The 22,920-nt window shown below is 49.0% G+C and overlaps 1 long non-coding RNA gene across 2 annotated transcripts in view; it reads left to right on the top strand.

Moving 5' to 3' along the window:
- Window positions 1-22,920, top strand: part of LOC310751984 — a 297,164-nt gene that overhangs the window by 205,317 nt on the left and 68,927 nt on the right. The window lies entirely within an intron of this gene.

Genomic DNA, 22,920 nt, shown 5'->3' with positions numbered 1-22,920 from the left:
TTTGTGTCCCCATTGACCAGAGCATGCCAGGCACTCCTGTCTTCCATTGCCTCCCGCAGTTTGGTCAAACTCATGCTGGTAGCCTCGAGAACACCATCCAACCATCTCGTCCTCTGTCGTCCCCTTCTCCTTGTGCCCTCCATCTTTCCCAGCATCAGGGTCTTTTCCAGGGAGTCTTCTCTTCTCATGAGGTGGCTAAAGTCTTGGAGCCTCAGCTTCAGGATCTTTTCTTCCAGGGCAGATTTCCTTCAGAATGGAGAGGTTTAATCTTCTTGCAGTCCATGGGACTCTCAAGAGTCTCCTCCCGCACCATAATAATAACCCACAATAATCAGATCTAAATATCCTGAAAAATAATCACATATGAACCAGAAAGGGGGAGAGAGAGAGACACTCAGTTGTGCTCCATGTCTGGACATGTCAAAATCTACAGACGAGAGGGGTGGAACACAAATATTTGTTCAACAACCAACTCCTTAACGGAAGTTGTCATGAAACCAAAACACCATTCTATATTCCTGAAGCCTTCCAGATTGGCTGGGGCAACCCAGTCAGATGGGTGGGGAATAATAATAATAATAATAATAATAATAATAATAATAGGAATAATAATAATAATAATAATAATAATAATAATAATAATAATAATAATTTATTATTTGTACCCCGCCCATCTGGCTGGGTTTCCCCAGCCACTCTGGGCGGCTTCCATAGAAAACCAAAAATACACTAAAATATCACAGATTAAAAACTTCCCTGAACAGGGCTGCCTTAAGATGTCTGAAGAAGAAGAAGAAGAAGAAGAAGAAGAAGAAGAAGAAGAAGAAGAAGAAGAAGAAGAAGAAGTTGTTCTTCTGACTGCCTCCAGGATATTCTGCACTGTAGGAATATGGACTGTGGAATGCAAACCACAGAGACTTGTTAGATGCAAGCAAGGAGACTTACACAGACACTTTAGCCACCTCAAAAGTTAACGCAACACCCCCTCAAGAATTCCTCATGCCCTAAGGTAAAGGTAAAGGGACCCCTGACCATTAATTCCAGGCGTGGACGACTCTGGGGTTGCAGCGCTCATCTTGCTTTATTGGCCGAGGGAGCCGGCGTACAGCTTCCGGGTCATGTGGCCAGCAGGACTAAGCCACTTCTGGCGAACCAGAGCAGCGCACGGAAACACCATTAACCTTCCCGCCGGAGTGGTACCTATTTATCTACTTGCACTTTGCGCTTTCGAACTGCTTGTTTGGCAGGAGCAGGCACAAAGCAACGGGAGCTCACCCCGTCACGGGGATTCAAACCGCCGACCTTCTGATCGGCAAGCCCTAGGCTCTGTGGTTTAGACGACAGCGCCACCCATGTCCCTCATGCCCTACTTGTGAGCATTCCCACTTTTGAGTAGCACAAGTATAAACTGTGAATGGAGCGAAAGGAAGCCACTAGAGGGATCTCACTCCCAAATTTTAGGGACTCTCCTTCTTCCTAATCACTGTGCTGCCTCAGGGCCAAGAATGACTTTGCTCCTTGTCACTTGAGGAAATGAATGAGGAAAGGGAAGAGCTCTGGCTTAAGGTGTGGCATGCCTGCTAGACATTCAGAAAACCCTCTGGTTTGATCCCTGACATCATCATCAAGCAGCACTTTGTTCAGAACCACGAGGACTCAAATAATGGGGGCTGAGCTGTTTTGGACCCCCTTAATATTATTGGGTGGGGAGGCCCAATGTGCTGGGTGCTCTGGCGCATGAGTGTGGAGTGGTGTCTCCACCTCCATCGTTCTGCCCGGATACTGAGGTCCAGCTCCGAGGGCCTTCTGGCGGTTCCCTCATTGCGAGAAGTGAAATAACAGGGAACCAGGCAGAGGACCTTCTCAGTAGTGGTGCCCGCCCTGTGGAACACCCTCCCACCAGATGTCAAAGAGAAGAACAACTACCAGACTTTTAGAAGACATCTGAAGCATAGCTGTCAAGTGTCCCTTATTTGAAGGGACAGTCCCTTATTCCAGCGCCATGTCCCACTGCTGTCCCTTATTGATGGATGTCCCTTAAATGTCCCTTAAATGATGTCCCTTAAATTTCAAAGGAAGCAGCTCCTTTGCCTCCCTCCCTGCCAGCAACTGCGTTGCTTGGCTGTGTTGCTCACCCAATAAGAAGTCTAAGAACGACTGGGGGGTGGAGCTTGCATGTCTTGTGTGTGGCTAGTTAATGCAAGCTGAGGGGGGGGCGTTGAATGCTGGACGCCATTTTGTTGCATGTGCTGCTGCAAATTTTGCAGTGCAAAGCCAGGCCGGGGAGCCATCTTAAGTTGAGGCTGCATAGGCCTTGTGGTGCATGTGATTCAGATTCTAGTCAGTTGAACCTCTGGTTACAAAGTTGGTTGGACAGTGTCCTTGAAGCTACCAGCATCAGTTTGACCAGACTGCAGGAGGACAGGAAGACTGGAGTGCCTGGAACAGGTGAGGCTACAGGTCCCTTATTTTGGCTGCTGGTCCCTTATTTTCAAGGCTGCTGGTCCCTTATTTTCAAATCTGTAAGTTGACAGCTATGATCTGAAGGCAGCCCTGTTTAGGGAAGCTTTTAATGTTAAGATGGACTACTATATTTTAATATTCTGTTGGAAGCCACCCAGAGTGGCTGGGGAAGCCCAGCCAGATGGGCAGGGTATAAATATTATTATTATTATTATTATTATTATTATTATTATTATTATTATTATCCCGGCTGTGGGGTGCTCCAGCGATTGGGGCAGGTAACCCAGCACGGGGCTCAGGACAGTGCCTGGTTCTTCCCAACCGCAGGACATGGGTGCTGCGTCGGGCGCACCGTCTGGACTTCTGTCAAGCACATGTCGCATATTGCATATATGATGTCACAAGCGTACATCACGTGTGTGTGATGCCGGCCCCCCTCAATCTTAAGTGCAAGGTGGCGCTGCTGATGAGGGTCATCTAGTCCAACCCCCTGCGATGCAGCAATCTTTTTGCCCAAAGATTGAGGGGCTTGAACCCATAACCTTGAGATAAGAGTCCCATGCTCTACTGACTAAGCTACCCCACAGGCTTTCGTTTACTAAAGTATTTATCGGCTGCTTTGCATGCAGAAGGTCCCTTGTTTAAACCCTGGCATTGCTGGGTCAGGCTGGACAAGACTCCCTCCCTGAAACCTCGTAGAGCCACTGCCAGTCAGTGTGGGCAGAACTGCAGGAGACGGACCAGTGGTCTAACTCTGTATAGAAGGAACTTCCTGTGCCTCTATTCAAATCAGAACCATGAGGACTGGGGACTTGCATTCTTTTGAGGGGAAGGAGCATGAGCTCAGCAGACAATGACTTGACTTCGTACAGAGCAGTTTCGCATGAGTGAAGAACCTCGAATGAGGTTTTTTTAAACTACCGTATTTTTCGCACCATAGGACGCACTTTTTCCCTCCTAAAAAGCAAGGGAAAATTTGTGTGCGTCGTATGGAGCGAATGCAGGCTTTCGCTGAAGCCTGGAGACCGAGAGGGGTCGGTGCGCACCGACCCCTCTCGCTCTCCAGGCTTCAGGAAGCTATTCGCTAGCCGTGGGAGACCCAGCTCTCCCACGGCTAGCGGAGCGCTGCATTAATCCTGAAGCTTGGGGCGCGCGGAGCTCCGCACACCCCAAGCTTCGGGATTAGCGCAGCGCTCTGCTAGCCATGGGAGAGCCGCGCGGCTCTCCCACAGCTAGCGGAGACCTTGCCAGCACCCAGAAGCTTGGGGCGCGCTGAGCTCCACACGCCCCAAGCTTCGGGATTAGCGCAGCGCTCTGCTAGCCATGGGAGAGCCGCGCGGCTCTCCCACAGCTAGCGGAGACCTTGCCAGCACCCAGAAGCTTGGGGCGCGCTGAGCTCCGCACGCCCCAAGCTTCGGGATTAGCGCAGCGCTCTGCTAGCCATGGGAGAGCCGCGCGGCTCTCCCACAGCTAGCGGAGACCTTGCCAGCACCCAGAAGCTTGGGGCGCGCTGAGCTCCGCACGCCCCAAGCTTCGGGATTAGCGCAGCGCTCCGCTAGCCGTGTCTAGGCTGCGGATAGTAGCCTGCTTCCCGGAGCGTCGGGCGCCCTGAAAGCAGAGCGCCCGGCGCTTCGGGAACTCATCCGCAGCGTGGGGAGCCTTGCAGGAGTTCCCCGCAGGGCTCCCCACGCTGCGGATAGCAGCCTGCCGCCCGGCGCGCAAGGCACCCTGAAGCAGAGCGCCCCTCGTGCCGGGCAGACATCCGCAGCGTGCGGAGCCCTGCAGGAGTTCCCCGCAAGGCTCCCCACGCTGCGGATAGCAGCCTGCCGCCCGGCGGGTGGGGCGCCCTGAAGCAGAGCGCCCCTCGCGCCAGGCATACATCCGCAGCATGGGGAGCCCTGCAGGAGTTCCCCGCAAGGCTCCCCACGCTGCGGATAGCAGCCTGCCACCCTGTGGGCGGGGCGCCCTGAATCAGAGCGCCCCTCGTGCCGGGCAGACATCCGCAGCATGGGGAGCCCTGCAGGAGTTCCCCGCAAGGCTCCCCAAGCTGCGGATAGCAGCCTGCCGCCCGCCGGGCGGGGCGCCCTGAAGCAGATTGCCCCGTGCGCCAGGCAGACATCAGCCAGCCCCACAAGCTCGGGGACAGCAGGGAGGCGCAGCGCCACCATCCCGCTGTTCCTCGACCTGGTTCGGTTTCCCTGACCTGCTTTTGGGGGGGAAATAAAGGGAAAATTTTTTTCCTTTATTTCCCCCCCAAAAAACTAGGTGCGTCCTATGGGTCGGAGCGTCCTATGGTGCGAAAAATACGGTACCTTACTGCGTCTCCTAATTCATTGTGTCTTGCTGCAGTCTGATCTATCTTAAGTGTTTTGTCTTGTTTTTAATTCCCAGGGTAGAGTAGCAATTAGCCTGAAAGGGGCTGGGTGTGTTTTTGTCATCTTTGCCAAATAACTCTCCTGGGGGTTCGTGGACTGATGGGGATGAGGAGAGCACAAAGCAACCGGGACTCGCCTTCGCAGCCCATCTTGTTCCAACATGCAGTTGCAATGATTAGGAACAGCCCAGGGGGAGGATCAAAAGTTTGCAGCTTCTCCAGACAGATAATTGGAAGAAGCTATTTTTTTAAAATTCAGGGGCATAACCTCCCAGGTTACCTAAAGGTGCTTTATTGCTGGAGGGGTGGGGAAAAGGTGACTCCTATGGAGCCTCTCTCTCCAGTAGCAGTATATCTGTGAATAGCAGATCCTAAGAGAGGGTGATCTCCTCCATGTCTTCCTTAGGAGCTATGGGACTGGCCCTACCATGAGACAGGTTGAGGCTGCAGGTTCAGTTGGCAGGTGCTGTGGGTTGTGCAATAAGCTTGAGGTGTTGGAGGATGGAGAAAAGAAAGAAAATGGACTTATATTGAGCCACACCACTGGTCCAGCTAACTCAGCATCGTTGACACTGGTTGGCAGCAGCTCTCCAGGGTTCCAGACAGGACTCTTTTCCACTTCTACTTAGAGCTGTTGGGGATAGAGCTGGCAGCCTTCAAGGTTCTGAATAAAGGGTTGGTGCAAAGAGGAAGATCAGAAGTTTCTTATGGAATCAGAACATCAGCCCAACTCATTCAATATTGTCTGCACCAATTGGCAGCATCTCTACAGTGTTCCAGACAGGGGTTTCTCTCAGACTTACCTGGTGTCATAAGCTGGCTAGATGCCCAGAAGTGGTGGGAGGCAGCAGCCGGGGAACCCTCAGGAGAAGAAGGCTCAGAGCCAGGGGATTGGTGGTGGGACGATGATGAGTGGTCAGAGGGAGAAGAAGGAACGGACTGGGAGGAGGAGATGTCAGAAGCAGAAGAGAGGACAGGGTCTGGTGAGCAGGAAGAGGCTGTGGCAGAACGCAGTTCAGACTTTGAGGCAGAAGCGGGGGGCTGGAGAGGGGTGGAGCCAGGAGACAGAGGGACAGGAGGCTGAAGAAGCCAGGGAGTCTCCTCCTGCTGCTGAGACCAGCTCCCCTTCACCCTGGTCTCCTAGAACATGCTGAGATATGAAACAGGCAGAGCAGAGGGTGGTTGTGTGCAGACACAGCCTGGCACTGCGTGGGAAAGACCCTGGAGATGAGGAATTCTAGTGGACACTGGGAAAATGGGGACCTTCAGGCATCACAGCTGCTTCAGCAGAGCAAGACCTCCTGGAAAGAGTTGCTGAGCTCGCTAGACCTGAACGGTGAATTGTTTCCTTGAATAAAGAGTTATCTTCACTGGCCTTGGGTGGTTTATTGTTTCATTGCTGACCCACGCCTGACTCCAGCCCTGACCCCTGGAGATGCCGCCGATTGAAGCTGGAACCTTTGGTACACAAGGCAGATGGTCTGCCATTGAGATATGTCATAGCTCATACCAGCCTCCTCCAGTTTGGTGCTCTCCAGATGCAGCTCTCAACATCCTTGAGTCTTAGCCATGCTAGTTGGGAGTGATGGACCCCAGAGTTGGTATGTGTATTGTTATGTAGATGGATGGGGGGGGAGGAAGTGCCATCACCTCCCCCGGATAGTGAAGGGTAGTCCGATAAAGGATTCCGGGGGGGGGGGCGTGGCCCTGTCCGAAGCCTATGGAGGTGAGGGCCTAAGGCACGCCCCCAAGTGGCGACCCTGGGGGAGTTCCTAGTTGATGTGCATCAGCAGGGCTCCCCCTGCTGGTGTTAACCCTTCCCGGTCTTCAAGCAAGCAGGCTGAAGCCGGATAGTTGGTTAGGACCAATGCCTAAGCCAATACCGCTCATCACCTGTAACCAATAAAGTTGTGGCCCATTTTAGCCCATTAACCTAAAATACGGTGTCGTGTGTCTTTATTCCTACTGGGGGGAGGTGGGAACTTGCCACGCAAGGCGGATGCTCTGCCATTGAGATATGACATAGTTTATACCAGCCTCCTCCGGTTTGGTGCTCTCCAGATATGGTTGATCTGCAGCTATCAACATCCTTGACTCTTAGCCATGCTAGCTGGGAGTGATGGACCCCAGAGTCCAACCACATCTGGATTCTAATTCCGAAATTTATCACCCAACAGAGCAGGGTGAGCAACCTGACTGGCCCCACTTAGATGTTGTTCAACTCCCACCATCATCCATGCCCATTGGCCATGCTGGCTGGGATCTGAGGGGAGTTGGAGTCCAACAAACACCTAAAGGTCAAGGATTTTCCATCCTTGTTTTACACCTCTGTAAATGCACTTAAAATATGGTCCCTGATTGGTTGGGACATGTGTCCAGGACAGGTTTGAGGACTCTGAGGTTCTCCAGATGTTATTGTCCACACAGGTGAGGACAAAGGTGGGGGTAAAGCTTGCATGCAAATTCTGCACCAAAGTTATCATGCATGGACTACAAACATAATGAGTTTAAGCTGAGCCAACAGAGCCAATGAGAAAACATGGAGTCAAATTGAGTGCTTATAGTGGTACTTTAATCTTTTGTTAGCTGATGTACATAAGGAAGCCAAGCATCATTGGAGATGCAACATGGAAGGTGTAGAAAGAAAGGAAAGACCAGATTCAGAAAACCCTGCTTTGGTAGTTACAGCTCTTTGATAGGCTTATTATTATTTTATCCAGATGTTCAGTAACCCCCTCCCCCAAGTGGCTTACAAATATCAGTGTTGAGACATTCCCTGCCCTCAGGTTCCCAGTCTAAGAGACATGTCACAAAAGGGAAAGGGATTGGGAGGGAGAAGGAAAAAAACAAGCTCAGGAAGTCAGTTACAGGGATTTTGTAATAAGCAGCAATAACTGGAGGTGGGGAGAATGGAGAAGAGCCAGAAGTTGCTGGTCATTCAGCAGAGCCAATGGAGATGGCCTGGCAGTCCCATCTCCTTCCACCTCTCACAGCTGTGTGGTCTGAAGTAGCCTTTGTGACTTGCCAGGATAAATATATGCATGAAATCAGCTTCATAGGAAATAATAGAGTTCTGTGGCTAATGAAAGTAGAACAGGAGGTCATGATGTTGACGTCAGGAGTTGTGGTGCCTTCTACCTCTTGATGGCTGACTCTGTGAAGGTAACTTAGTATGACTGGGTGCCATGAGGGTGACAGGCTGGAACTTGGTTGTCACAATCTTTCCCAGATGGCCATTGCCCTGGCTCTTGGCTCAGAGATCCACCTGACCCCTGCCAATGAGATCCAGTTGAGCTGTGACAGTCATATCCACCTGACCCTTGGCCATAAGATCCAGTTGAGTTGTGACAGACATATCCACCTGATCCTTGGCCGTAAGATCCAGTTGAGTTGTGACAGACATATCCACCTGATCCTTGGCCATAAGATCCAGCTGAGCTGTGACAGTGAGAGCCAGTTGACCCATGACACTGAGGCTCATTGGATTTTGCTGGATTCCCACAGGGCCCTGCTGGGCACACAGGGGGCTGTTTGCACTGCTGCTTGCGTTGATGAGACATTGTCTTTGACTTTAGGCTGACCTGGAAGAAGAAGAAGAAGAAACTGCATTGGAACTCCCGCGCTCCATCACAATGATGTACCGCTCTGCAAAATTAGTCTTGGAACCTTTGGAACTAACCTAACCTCATGGCATGCTCTAAGATGAGCCACTCCCAGTTAATGGTACATCCATAAATTGGGGCATGCCCATCATCTCTGGAACCCAGGGACCTGAATTCCTGCCTAAGCTCATCCAAGCAAGGACAGAAATGAGCTAGGGAGGGCCTAGCAGCTTGCTGTGGGAGATCACATGTTGTGGCACGCAAGGTCTCAGGTTCATCTGAAGTTGAGAGAGGAAAGACCTGTGCCTGAGGCCTTGGTTGGGTACCTAGAGCTGAGTGGGTAGAGCACCTGTCCCATGTTCAATCCCCAACATCTCCAGGCGAGCTGGGAATGGCCCTGTCTGAAACCCTGCCAGTCAGTGCAGACAATGCCGAGCCAGCTGCACCAATGGTTTAAGCTGGTGCAAGGCAGCTTCCTACATCCGTATTTAAAGTGGCCCTTTATACCTGAAGGAGCGTCTCCACCCCCATCGTTCAGCCCGGACACTGAGGTCCAGCACCGAGGGCTTCCTGGTGGTTCCCTCATTGCGAGAAGTGAGGTTACAGGGAACCAGGCAGAGGGCCTTCTCGGTAGTGGTGCCCGCCCTGTGGAACGCCCTCCCAGCAGATGTGAAGGAAATAAGTAGCTATCTTATCTTTAAAAGACATCTGAAGGTAGCCCTGTTTAGGGAAGTTTTTAATATTTAATGCTGTATTGTTTTTAACACTCGATTGGAAGCCGACCAGAGTGGCTGGGGAAACTCAGCCAGATGGGCGGGGTATCAATAAATTATGATGATGATGATGATGATGATGATGATGATGATGAACCATGAGGACTGGAATATTACTCTTTACAGGGCAAGGGCTGTAGCTAGGCAGCAGAGCACCTACTTTGCATGCAGAAGGTACCATTTTCAATCCCTATCATCTCCAGGTAGTCTAGAACCCCGGAGGACAGCTGACCATCAATGTAGACAAAACCGAGGTGTTGAGAGAACAAGATAGTTGGGTACCTGCATTGCTTTTCACCCAGGAGATACTCAAGAGCATGTGGTACCGGCACCTCTTTTGTTATTAAAAAGTGTGACAGTTACTGTAACAACTTCATGGTGAGCACCAGCAACTCTTTTTCTGGGGGGGGGGGGAGCACTGGGTACCTGGGTCACTGACCTGACCTAGCAGGCTCATCTTATATTCCTAGGTAGATGGATTTGATATAAAGCATCTGTGTTCCATCCCCGCTGGCTTCAGACTTTATCTAAGCTAAGCATGCAGAACTGAAGCAATCACTCACTGCTTCCATGTTGACCCGTCGTGACTGGTGCCTACTGGGATTGGTGGGGTGGAAGGCAGGGAGCCCAAAGAATTGGTGTAACCAGAGTCAGTGAGAAGCAAGGAGTTCTAGTTTTGTCCCCATCCTCACTGTTCAGTTCTAAAAGGACAACATTGAAGCTAAGCCAATAGTGGCTGGTGGGGCATAAAGCAGGGAGACAGTAAGATAAAGGTAAAGGGACCCCTGACCATTAGGTCCAGTTGTGGCCGACTCTGGGGTTGTGGCGCTCATCTCGCTTTATTGGCCGAGGGAGCCGGCGTACAACGTCCGGGTCATGTGGCCAGCATGACTAAGCTGCTTCTGGCAAACCAGAGCAGCGCACGGAAACGCCGTTTACCTTCCTGCCGGAGCGGTACCTATTTATCTATTTGCACTTTGACGTGCTTCCGAACTGCTAGGTTGGCAGGAGCAGGGACCGAGCAACGGGAGCTCACCCCGTCGCGGGGATTCGAACCGCCAACCTTCTGATCGGCAAGTCCTAGGCTCTGTGGTTTAACCCACAGCGCCACCTATGTCCCTTTAGGGAGACAGTAGGGGGAGTCAGAAAGCCAATGGTAGGTGGAACCAAAAGTCTTTCTTTCTTTCTTTCTTTCTTTCTTTCTTTCTTTCTTTCTTTCTTTCTTTCTTTCTTTCTTTCCTTCCTTCCTTCCTTCCTTCCTTCCTTCCTTCCTTCCTTCCTTCCTTCCTTCCTCCCCCCCCTCTCTCTCTCGATTGCAATTATTCCAATGACTACCATTAATGCCGCAAAGCAACTTGCAACTTTTTTCAGCTGGACTTTTAAAAGCATATATCTCTTTAATCCCTGGGCCCTGTGGTGGCAGGGGCCCATTGGGGCTTGTAGGGTGGAAGGCAGGGAGCCCAACAGTAGGGAGCACCAGAGAGCCAGTGGCAGGTCGCACCAGCTAATTCTAATATTGTCCCCATCCACCTCCCTGATGGGTTCAACAAAGGCAACACTGAGGCTAAGAAGCTGATAGTCTGGGCAACCACTTTGGACTGGTTGCAAGACAGTAGACTTCATCTAATCCAGTGCCCTATAGACCACAATGATCAGTGATTTGCCTCCACAGGAACCAAAGAAGATCCCTGCAGCATCCTCTTCTCACAGTGGCCACAGAACCCTATGATCCTAGGAATCTAAATAGACTGCCTCTAGACTTGGGGATTCCATAAGAACATAAGAAGAACCATGCTGGATCAGTCCAATAGACCGTCAAGTCCCACATTCTGTTCTTACAGTGGCCTGTGTGGAAAAGCACTCTCCATACTAGTGATTCCCAGCAACTGGAATTTTTCTGAGGCATCCTGTCTCCAACAGTGAATGGAGAATATAGCCATCATAGCTGATAGCCCTTTGCTCAATGAATTTGTCCAGTCCTCTTTTAAACCCAATTAACCATGGAGTGAGTCACTGATAGCTACTGACAGATCTCCTCCATGAATGTGTCAAATCCTTTTTCAGAGCCATCCAAGTTGGTGGCCATCACTACCTCTGGTGGGAGAGAACTTTATAGCATGCACTGTGTGAAGAAGGCCTTCCCTTTGTCTGTCCTGAATATTCCAACATTCAGCTTCATTGTATATCCATGAGATACAGTGGTACCTCGGGTTAAGTACTTAATTCGTTCCGGAGGTCGTACTTAACCTGAAACTGTTCTTAACCTGAAGCACCACTTTAGCTAATGGGGCCTCCTGCTGCTGCCGCGCCACCGGAGCACGATTTCAGTTCTCATCCTGAAGCAAAGTTCTTAACCTGAAGCACTATTTCTGGGTTAGCGGAGGCTGTAACCTGAAGCGTATGTAACCTGAGGTACCACTGTAGAGAGAAAAACATATACCTATCCACTTTCTCCATACCCAATCAGCTGGTGAAGCAACATCCAGTCCTGAAGAAGGGATATCTGCACCCAACACTCCCACTCTTGGAGGGAGTGACCTCAGCTTCCAGGTCTCTCTAAGGGCTGAACCCTGATAGGCATGAAGTTGGCAGTCCTCTCCACAATGGATACACCCAGATTCTGGAACTGAGTGGTATACATGACATGGAGTTGATGTTTAAGCATCATGGTTAAGAGATGACAGACATCTCCTCTTCCTTCTCCTCTGTGAACCTGTCGACTCCGCTGTTAGCATTGTCTAAACTGGTAGGTATTCCCAGCAATATATGTCAGCCCTCTACTGATGGCAGCCATCAAGAATCTCTTAACAATAGAAACAGTAGTCCACTTACCCAACACGGTCCACTGAGAAGGATGGAAGAAGGCAGAAGCAGAAGAATGGTTGGTGAAAGCTGGAAAGGGAAGATCTTTTATAGGTCTCTTGACCACTGAAGGAAAGAGATGTGAGTCTCCAGTGATTTAAGTCTGACGTGCTGTGACTCTCCAGTGATTTAAGCTCATATCCACCCCGTTGTCACTGATAGAGTTTTATGAGAAGGATATGTTTCCTTTCCTGAAGCAAACACCCTTTTCTATGAGAATGTTCCCAATTTTATGAGAGAGCAGAACCTGCTTGCGAGAGGACAACGGATGAGGACGGGGTCTGGTCATGTCAGGTGATAATGCTGCAGCAAACTGCCATGGCTGACTTTTGCTGGTGTCTGAAATATTTGGAGTCTTCTCCCCACAAGTTTATTTGCTAAAGGATGCCCATCTGGCAGAGGTCTTCTCCAGTGCTGGCTAGCTGAGATCCCTTTAAAATTTGATATGCCACTGAACGGACGTAGTACCATCTCCCTGGGCCCTCAGAAATGATATTGTAGAGTTGGGAAAAGAAATTACCAATGACTCCCTGATGAGGAAAGGTCACATCATTTGGGACTTTTTAGTTTAGAGTAAAGGCAAGTAGGATGCGGGTGACACTGTGGGTTAAACCACAGAGCCTAGGACTTGCTGATCAGAAGGTCGGTGGTTCGAACCCCCGCAACGGGGTGAGCTCCCGTTGCTTGGTCCCTGCTCCTGCCAACCTAGCAGTTCGAAAGCACATCAAAGTACAAGTAGATAAATAGGTACTGCTCTGGCGGGAAGGTAAACGGCGTTTCCGTGCGCTGCTTTGGTTCGCCAGAAGCGGCTTAGTCATGCTGGCCACGTGACCCGGAAGCTGTATGCCGGCTCCCTCGGCCTATAGAACGAGATGAGCACCGCAACCCCAGAGTCGGCCACGACTGGACCTAATGGTCAGGGGTCCCTTTACCTTTACCTTTTAAAGGCAAGTAAGATGTAACATGATAGGAACTAATGAAACCATGTGTGCCATGGAGGGAGAACTCATGGACATTCAGTGAAGCTGAACCTGGGAAGATTCAGAACAGATAAAAGTAAGTCATTTTTTTATACAACACATGAGGACCACCAACTTGGATGGCTTTGAAAGAGGATTAGACAAATTCATGGAAGGCAAGGCCATCAGAGGCTGCTAGCCATGATGACTATACTCTGCCTCCACAGTTAGAGGCAGTGAGGCTTCTGAATTCCAGTTGTTGTGACTGGACAGAGTCCAGGTGGGCAGAGCACTGTTGCATCTCAGTTTGTGCTTGCAGGCTTCCCAGGGGTATCTGGAGGGCCACTGTGAGAACAGCATGCTGGACTAGCTGAACCTCTGGCCCATTCAGCAGGGCTCTCCTTATATGCTCTTGAGCCAGACTATCTAGCTCAGTATTGTCACTGGAAGTCATTCTGCAGGGTTGGGGGTGGAGGTGGAGAGAGAAGGGGTTGCAGGAAGAGAAAAAGGAAATGGGTGACACCTAGAGAGAAAGGGGTGGGGGAGGGAGAAATGGTGAGAGAGAGAGAAGAGAGGAGAGAAGACAGAGAGAGAGGAAGGAAGGAAGGAAGGAAGGAAGGAAGGAAGGAAGGAAGGAAGGAAGGAAGGGGAGAGAAGGAAGGAAGGAGAGAGAAGGAAGGAAGAAAGGAAGGAAGGAAGGAAGGAGAGAGAAGGAAGGAAGGAAGGAAGGAAGGAAGGAAGGAGAGAGAGAGATGGATGGAAAGAAGGAAGGAAGGAAGGAAAGAAGGAGAGAGAAAGATGAAGGAAGGAAGGAGAGAGAGAGAGAGAGAGAAGAGAGGAGAGAAAACAGAGAGGGAGGGAGGGAGGGAGGGAGGGAGGGAGGGAGGAAGGAAGGAAGGAAGGAAGGAAGGAAGGAAGGAAGGAAGGAAGGAAGGAAGGAAGGATCCTGCTTACTTTTATTCTTCACCATTTTGGGCTTTAATCCTGCTTATTATTACCCCCAGGGCAATTCACCCCTCAGGAAGAACACCAAAGGTTCTCAAACCCTCTTCTGAACTAAAAATGCCTGAATACTGCAAGACTTGGTACTCTTAAGTTCTTAAACAATTCAGTTGCCCCCTGGAGCACTTACCCCACTTCCCACAGACTGTGTCATAGATTTATGTATAAATGCACGAGAAGGCAGGCAGTTTTATTTTGACCTCTGCTTCCCAAACTTGGGCAAACTGAAGACGTCTTCCCTAACTCAAGCACTCTGAAATGGGACAATTTTTGCCCCAGAGAGCACCCAGCAGCTATAATCTCTCAGGGTGGTCTCCAACTAGGTTCTGCTTAGACTAGGCCCACTGAAGTTCATGAACCTCAGATTCATCAGGTCTACTCTGAGCAGGACTAGTGCTGATTTCATCCCTTACTCCGCACCCCACCGCAAGCCACACACTTTGGGAGTGGTCCAGTTGAATGTATCAAGTTCCTTCTTCTGACGGCACTGGGATGGGTCTTCTGCCCATGAGTCCTGTGCCAGACAGGATGGCGGGGTTGTAAATCCTACATGTGCCCTTTCTTCAGGGATCTTTCAAGACATGAATTAAATTGGACATGTTGTTCTTGCAAAGGGTGGTGCCCCTCGTTAGTCCTTTCTTCTTGGAAAAAATAGAGAATCGGGTGAAAAAGGCCCTGACAATGTCAGAAGGGTGGATTCTCCATGTGTCAATCTCAATTGACTTGTAGGACCAGCGTCATCCTCGTTTCCTGATGAGACGGTGCTTACAGGGCCTATATAAAGCCCTTCTTTTCCTCACTCGGAAAAGCACCCAGCTCTTCTTCTCAACTCACCTGTGTTGGCATATTGTCGGGTAAGTGGGTTCTTGGGTTTAATTTCCCCATGCTGATAAGGAAAGCTTTGTGTCAGCTTCTTTCTGCCATTTCATGGAAGAAAAGAGAGCATGACCAGTATGCCTATGCTATGTCTGGAGGAAGCACACCAGTTTCTGAAACTTATGACTTTCTGAATCTTAATCTCAGGAGAGAGAACAATACCACTTTACTTAGCTGTGGTTACTCCTAAAACAGAGCATTTACATTTGAGTAATAATGCGCCTGTAATTCTCCTCCTCCAAAATTTCTCTCTGGGTTTATTTTTTAATTTTTTTAAAATATACTGCTATTTCATAGAAGTAGAAGAAGCAGAAATGAGCTCAGATGTCTTCTTACTTGTCTGCATGGGCCGGGTGGAATAGAAAAGTTCTCAAAAGGCATTGCATAGTTGAAACACAATGCCTTAGGGACAGATGAATATTTCATTTTCGTTTCTCTGTTTCTCACCTGTTCTGCACCAGTTTGAAATTCTGTTTCGTTTAAATCACATGAAAATTCCTACACTTTCCGGTGTGCATTTTTCTTAATATGTCAATTTTTGTATGCACATATTTGCAAGCATTTTCTTCCAATGTAATGTTTTTTCATATCCTATTTTTACCAAAATACTTTCCTTGTGTACATTTATTTATGTTTTTGTACACATTTTGCTGCTGGAGATCTTGGCATTGCAAAATTCAGAAATGCATGAATTGTAAAGGTTGGCTTCCTTCCGGTTTGATAAGCAATTCCACTTCTTCCCCCATCCCTAGAATTGGTTTCTGAAGCTGTGCTGCTACATTGCGAACCCACCACTGTCCTTTTCACTTGTTTGATTTGGAAGTTCTGAATTTTGCACAGAACAGAGTAATCCAACCCATCGTACAGCATCTACTTTGCATGCAAAAGGTCCCGGTTCAACCTGTGGAGTCTCCAGCAATGCCTGGGAAAGACTCTCAGCTTGAAATCTTGGAGAGCTGCTGCCAATCCGCGTGGCTGATGCTGAGCTAGACAGCGCAGTGCTCTATCTTGGTATAAGGCAGTTTCCTACAGGGCCGCCTTGCCCATAGGTGCTAGGGATGCGGGGCACCCGGGTGCCGGGCTCTCAGGGACGCCAGGCCAAGAATCTGGGGCCCGAGAGTTGAGTCCGGGGAAGAATCCGCCCATCAGTCAGAGCGCTGTGGCGGGTTCTTCTGCTGCGGGCGGCTCTGCGCTGCGAGTTTGGGGGCGACCAAGCCAGCGAGATGCTGAGGCAGCTGGCCAGCTCTGCCCTCCTGCACGCCTGGGACTGGGCAAGCTGGGGGGGGGGCACCAGGCGGATCTTTGCACCCTGGCACCACATATGCTTAAGACAGCCCTGGCTTCCTATTTAAATCAGCTCCTTTTTTCAGAACCTTGAGGATTAGAACCTAACTTTGGGTTCCAAGAGCTATTCTATGTGCCCCGTCACTCTGCTTGGAAAATCTCACTCTTTGCTGTTCAAGTGGAGCAAACATCATTCCGCAGAAAACTCGACTGTTGTTTGCTCCGATTCAGTGGTAAAGAGCGTGTTTTCACAAGGAAAGTGGTGGGGCAAGTGGAAGTGTGGGTGAGCTTTATTTTTCAGGGAAAGACCATAGCACCACCTTTCCATGGAAAAGGTCCCTGGTTCCACCCTTGGGCCTCTGCAGCTTTGGCAGATGATTTTCTGCTGAGCTACGGCCCTTTACAAGTGCATGGCTGGGGGTTTCACCAACACTGCCCACTGTAAACAAAGATAATTTAATTTATTTCCCCAAGGGGGAGTAAGCAGGAGATCTGGGGCCAGTTGCAAAATAACCGGGTCTCACTCATTTCCTTAAGGAGACCTGAAATATACTCGGAGTCAAGAGTGGATTTCATGCTCTTTATTCAGCTCATAGTGGTGAGGAGGAATGGAAGTTCCCCCAGAATGTCTGCTCTATATACATTATTTACACAATGGGCCCCACGTGATTGGCTAATTCCAGGATTCTCCTGTGGGCCAATCAAGTTGCGGATTCACTTCCACTTGGAGCTGGATTGGGTGGCTCCTGTGGACTAATCAGACTGCTGCATTCTGGGTTCTATTGTTCTAGGACCAATCAGACTGCTGCATTCTGAATCCTATTGTTCTAGGACCAATCAGACTGCTGTATTCTGGATCCTATTCAACAAAGTACATAACAAGACCCTTAGTTCCAAGGTGACTTATGTCAAGACATAGATCACTGCCTGTGACTGAGAGCTGCTGGAACTTACAGCCTGGTTTCATTTCAGGTCTCCCGAAATCAGCAGAAGAAGATGTCACAGCAGTGTAAGCAGCCTCCTTCCTGCCCACCGATCTCCTGCGGACCTCCCTCTTCAGGATGCGGGAAGACGGTCCAAGTGCCAGCGTGCCAGGGGCAGGTTGAACCTCAGTGCCCTGTGAATCCGTGCCAGGGGCAGGTTGAACCTCAGTGCCCTGGGAATCCATGCCAAGGGCAGGTGGATTCACAGAGCTTGGGGAAACCCTGCCATGGGTCCGGTGGTGGAAGCCAAGGCCACTGCCAGTCAGCCAAGGATGGCGGCTCTCATCACCAGCACCACCAGCACCATCAAGACTGCCAACAAGGGAAGCAGTGCTGAAGCTGTGGTTCCTGCATTGCGGGTGATTGGACTTTGGGTCCATCTCAGCTCTACGATTCTATGATTCTATCCCTCATAGCCAATGCAGTCTTCCAGAAATGAAAGCATATCAATAAAATGCTTCCTGCAGTCAGCTGCCCGCATCTGTGTCTCTTCGCTCTCTGTGTCATTCTTTGCATTCAGCACAGACCTATTTTCCTTCTGCTAGGTCGATTTCATGTGCATGTTATATGGTATGGTATGGTTTCATGTGTATGAAACCCAAAGGGCTTCAGGGGCTCATCCTACACTCGAGTAGGACACTGGCAGAGACACATGCCCGACTGGCATGTTCCCTCCCTCCTGGTCGATCGTTTGGGAGCTTCAAAAGCTTTATTCTGCCCGAACATCATAGCGACTGATGCCAACAGACACCGGCACACTTAGGGATCCACAGAGTCTTCGCAACTTGCGTGACATACCTCAGCAACTCAGCATTTTGGCTAATCTACTTTATTTACATATAAACACACACGGAGCACTGCAACATGGCTCCCTCTCTCTCTAGCATCAGACAGCAAAGAGAAAAAGAGGACAATAGTCCCACTTCACAGAACACAGTAATACAAACATCCTGTCTCCGTCACTTCCCACTCTGTGGAGTCAAAAGATATACTGTCATGTGAAAGACAACAATCCCATGACTGCAATCATGGAGCAGGAATTCTAACACTGCAGACACACCAAAGGACTCTTTTACGCACACCAAAGGGCTGTTCTAGATACAAGAAAGGGGGTGTTCTAAGCACGACAAAGCACTGCTCTAGAAACATTATAGGGCTGTTCTAAACATACCAGAGGGTTTCTCTAGCCATACCAAACAGCTAGTCTAGGCACACCAAAGGGATACTGTAGCCACACCAAAGGACTGTTCTAGATGCACCCAATGGCGGCTTTCGCCACACCAAAAGGAAGCTTTGGCCACACCAAAAGAGCTACTCTAAACACGCCAAAGGACTTAAGGGCACCCCAGACCCAGAAGGATCTTTACATCTTATTTGTCAACACTCACACCCAATCCCACAGTTCCTCTGATTCTGATCCACTCCGTCAGCATTCGTAACAAAGCTAGGTCACTGACTGAACTGATGTTAAGTGTCTCTGATTTAAAGGTATTTCAGACCTTTTGAACCATTACAGGTTTCAGCTGGTAGCAATATGTGGAGACTTGCTAAGAGGTTTTACTTGTTTTATTCATTATTATTATTATTATTTTAAGAAAAAGCAACAACATGAGAGCCTTGCTGGATTAGACCAACGTTAGGAAAGGGCTGTGGCTCAGCTGTAGAACATCTCCCTTGCATGCAGAAAGTCTCAGGTCACAATCCCTGGCATCTCTAGGTCTGAAACCCTGGGCAGCCCCTGCCAGTCAGTGAAGGCAACTGAACCAATGGTCTGACTTAGTATAAGGCAAATTCCTATATTGCCATTGCAGCCTTGCAATGCCAGCCCAATGCCCAGGGTGGCTTAACACCCAATCCCTCTTCAGAGGAATCATTGGGAATTGTAGCACTGGAAGAGGAATATGAGATTCCTAGTACCTCTCCGCACACTTAGCAAACTATATTTCTCATTATTTGTGGGAAGCCATGACAGCTTCAAGAGGTATCATAGTGCTTTAAATGCATGGTGTGAATGTGGCCTTAGCTAGACTTCAACTCTATACCGTTCTCCCACCCTCCCCTATTATGTGAAGGATCAGGTACTACACATGCTCCGGACACGGGCGGCGCTGTGGTCTAAACCACTGAACCTCTTGGGCTTGCCGATTGGAAGGTTAGCAGTTCGAATCCCCGCAACAGAGTGAGCTCCCGTTGCTCTGTCCCAGGTCCTGCCAACCCAGCAGTTCAAAAGTGCAAGTAGATAAATAGGTACCACTGCGGCGGGAAGGTAAATGGCATTTCTGTGCGCTCTCGCTTCTGTCACAGTGTTCCGTTGTGACAGAAGCAGTTTAGTCCTGCTGCCCACATGACCCAGAGAGCTGTTTGTGGACAAACGCTGGCTCCCTCGGCCTGAAAGCGAGATGAGCGCCGCAACCCCATAGTCACCTTTGACTGGACACAGTCGTCCATAGGTCCTTTACCTGCTCCATTCATTTCACACATTTCTCACATCCCAGCACCCAAAGATGTGCAGTCAGCAATCCTAGAATCATGGAGCTGGAAGAGTCCTCAGTGGTCATCTGATCTAATGCAGGAAATTTACAGCTGTGTGCCAGATTTGGTGCCCAAGCAGATGGTAAACTATAGACACCCTGGAGGGAAGAAGGTATGTTTATGGGGCAGGGTGGTGTCCATGGGGAAACATTCAGGGTACCTGAAAGCTTCCTCTCTGTTCCAAAAAACAAAGTGTATCTGAAGAAGTGTGCATGCAGATGAAAGCTTATACCAAGAACAAACTTAGTTGGTCTCTAAGGTGCTACTGGGCAATATATATATATATATATATATATATTCCCAAAACACAAAAATTGCCTATGAAAATTCTGTAAGCTCCATAGAACACAGAATTCATTTCAGCCAGTCAGTGAGTTAGTTTATTGTGTTTTAGCAGATAACAACAACAATAACAATAGAGATTTACATTTCTGCTCCTTTAAAGGATAAATCCAGTGCTTTTTTTCCTTAAAAAAAACGTTTAGGGTTACTCTCATTTTGACTCAAGAAAACCACCATTTTACAGTTCAAATTGGGAAAAATAAATACAGTAAATGGACAAAAGTACCAAGATTCACAAATTGTTTAGGGGTATGTGTACCCCTGCGTCCCCCCAGAAAAAAAGCACTGGATAAATAATTTCCCATACCCGCTTTAAGTTTCATAGCACGGATTTGTAGAGGCTTAGCAATAAATCTAGATATTCTGAAGGATATATACTTCTTTACACCAGACAGCAAAAAAGAAATCTTTGCTAGGGATGACCTTCTCTTCTGCGATCTTAATAATCCAATCTGCTAGTGGGAGGACATTTGATCCTGGAAGGACATGTTTTGCTGCTATTACTCTGCCCAGGGCCTCTACCAGTGGTTCCCAAACTGTTTGGGCCGTTGCCCAACTCATTCCTGGTGCATCTTCCCCTACCCAGAATAGTGGCTTGCATGAACCACTAAAGAATATAATAACACGAATTCCTAACAGTAGCAACTAATTGCACATTGATTCAAAATCCAGTGAAAACTACTCAGTTTAATTAATTAAAAAATAATAAAATATGAACTTGATCCAGCAGCTTTTCAAAGCAGCTTTTCAAAGTCTGGTAGTCAATTACATCTCCGAGCACAATTCAAAGTGTTGGTGCTGACCTTTAAAGCCCTAAATGGCCTTGGTCCAGTATACCTGAAGGAGCGTCTCCACCCCCATCGTTCAGGCCGGACACTGAGGTCCAGCGCCGAGGGCCTTCTGGTGGTTCCCTCTCTGTGAGAAGCCAAGTTACAGGGAACCAGGCAGAGGGCCTTCTCAGTGGTGGCGCCCGCCCTGTGGAACGCCCTCCCACCAGACGAGAACAACAACTACCAGACTTTTAGAAGACATCTGAAGGCAGCCCTGTTTAGTGAAGCTTTTAATGTTTGATGCATTATGGTATTTTAATATTTTGTTGAAAGCCGTCCAGAGTGGCTGCAGAAGCCCGGCCAGATGGGTGGGGTATAAATAAATTATTATTATTATTATTATTATTATTATTATTATTATTATTATTATTACTATTCCGGCATCTCCTGCTGCCCTCTTGCCTCTTAGCACCTCCCTTGGGTAACTCCACAGCCACCCTGGGGCTCTACTGCCCTATTTGGGAACCCCTGGCCTATATCCATTAACGATGCTGTGCAAAGCAATTAATACTGCTATGCTTAATGCTTAAGAGGCTAGGCGTCTCTCAAGCCAAAATGCAAGAATTGCTGTCCATACTTGCCCGTTCTTAGAAAGACAGGGAGATGCAATTAAGAATTTGGAAGACATCGTGGTTCAGCAGGTTTGGGTAGTTCGGTGGAGTCTTCCTGGAACCCAGCACAAACGAAGAAGCCAGTTGTCAGCTTTCTTCCTTTGCAACTTTTGCCACCACACTCTCGCCTCCTGGTTTTCATCAGGAGAGTAAGAGATGATAGGAGTTGATAGGAATCCAGGACTGGAGTAATAAATCGGGTCCACTTCTGCCTGGGGCCGGGTTGCGGTCGGGTCACCTAGCCTCCTCCTGCCTCAGCGTGGGGGCGGGACGATATACCGCGTCCCACTGGGAGAGACCCCAGCCAGGTCATGTCACCAGGCAGCCAATCAGGTCGCTTGGGGGCATGGCCGGGGCCGATTTAAGCCACGGTGCGACTCTGAGGCTTCCCTTTCAGCCTTGTGCCGCAGATCTCCCACCCTTTCTTCAGGTAGCGTCTTTGGCCTTGCTATGGACTTCGGTTTGTTGGCGCTGAGGGGCCTGGTAGTACTTTTTCCACTTGGCAAATTGGCACCATGAAGTAACCCCCAAGAAGTGAAGTAACCCCCAAGAAATGTCAAGATAGCTGAAGACTTGGCAACTGAATCTCTCCCCTTTCATTTCCACTGGCAACAATTCAGAAGGCTATTGGCACAAGGCAATTGTATATTGCCATTGTCCATGCTTCGCCACACTTTCCCATGCCATTGATTGTATTATTCCCATGCGATTGACTCTGCTTGCCCATGCTACGCACCCTGCTTCTCCACACTTCCCCATGCAGTTGACTATGCTTATCCCCACATGGTGATGTGCAAGCTTTGGTGCAAGCAAAGCTGCATCATGAAGTGACCAAGGAAACGTGTCGGCGAAATTTCCATTTTGCAGATTCTCCCCTTTCACAAGGACTCCCACCATCCCTGACCATTGGCTATAGTGGCCGACATTGATTGGGACATGGGAGCTGCCTGATACTAAAGCAGGACCTTTGCTCCATCTAACCCAATATTGTTTACTCTGACTAGCAGGGCCTCTCCTGGGTTTCAGGCAGGGTGCCCTTCTCAGCCCTTACCTGGGGATGCCAAGGATTGAACCTGGAGCCGTTTGCATGCAAAGCAGGCTGTAACTCAGGTACAGCCCTTCCCTCTAATGTTTGCTGGCGTCAATGTGGTGCTAAACCAATTGTTATACCAATGATTGTGACCTTATCCAAACAGCAGTGTTGTCATATTTCAAGAAGTGAGAAGTTGAGCTTTTCTTAAAGTTTTGCCCAAGTTGGAATCTTCTGGAGGGATTGAAGTAGGCTTTCTTTGGACATTCTTAATTTATTTTATATAGGTATTTTTATACTGCCCTTCATACAGTCATATTCCCCACCGAAAACAAATCTCCAGATTCAAATTCATGTTGAGGCTTTTTATTTGTATTTCGGAAGTTCAGAGATTTAG

Source organism: Podarcis filfolensis, assembly GCF_964270895.1.
Source record: "Podarcis filfolensis genome assembly, chromosome: 16".
NCBI classification, from domain to species: Eukaryota; Metazoa; Chordata; class Lepidosauria; order Squamata; family Lacertidae; genus Podarcis; species Podarcis filfolensis.
This window is presented reverse-complemented; position numbering and strand designations above follow the sequence as displayed.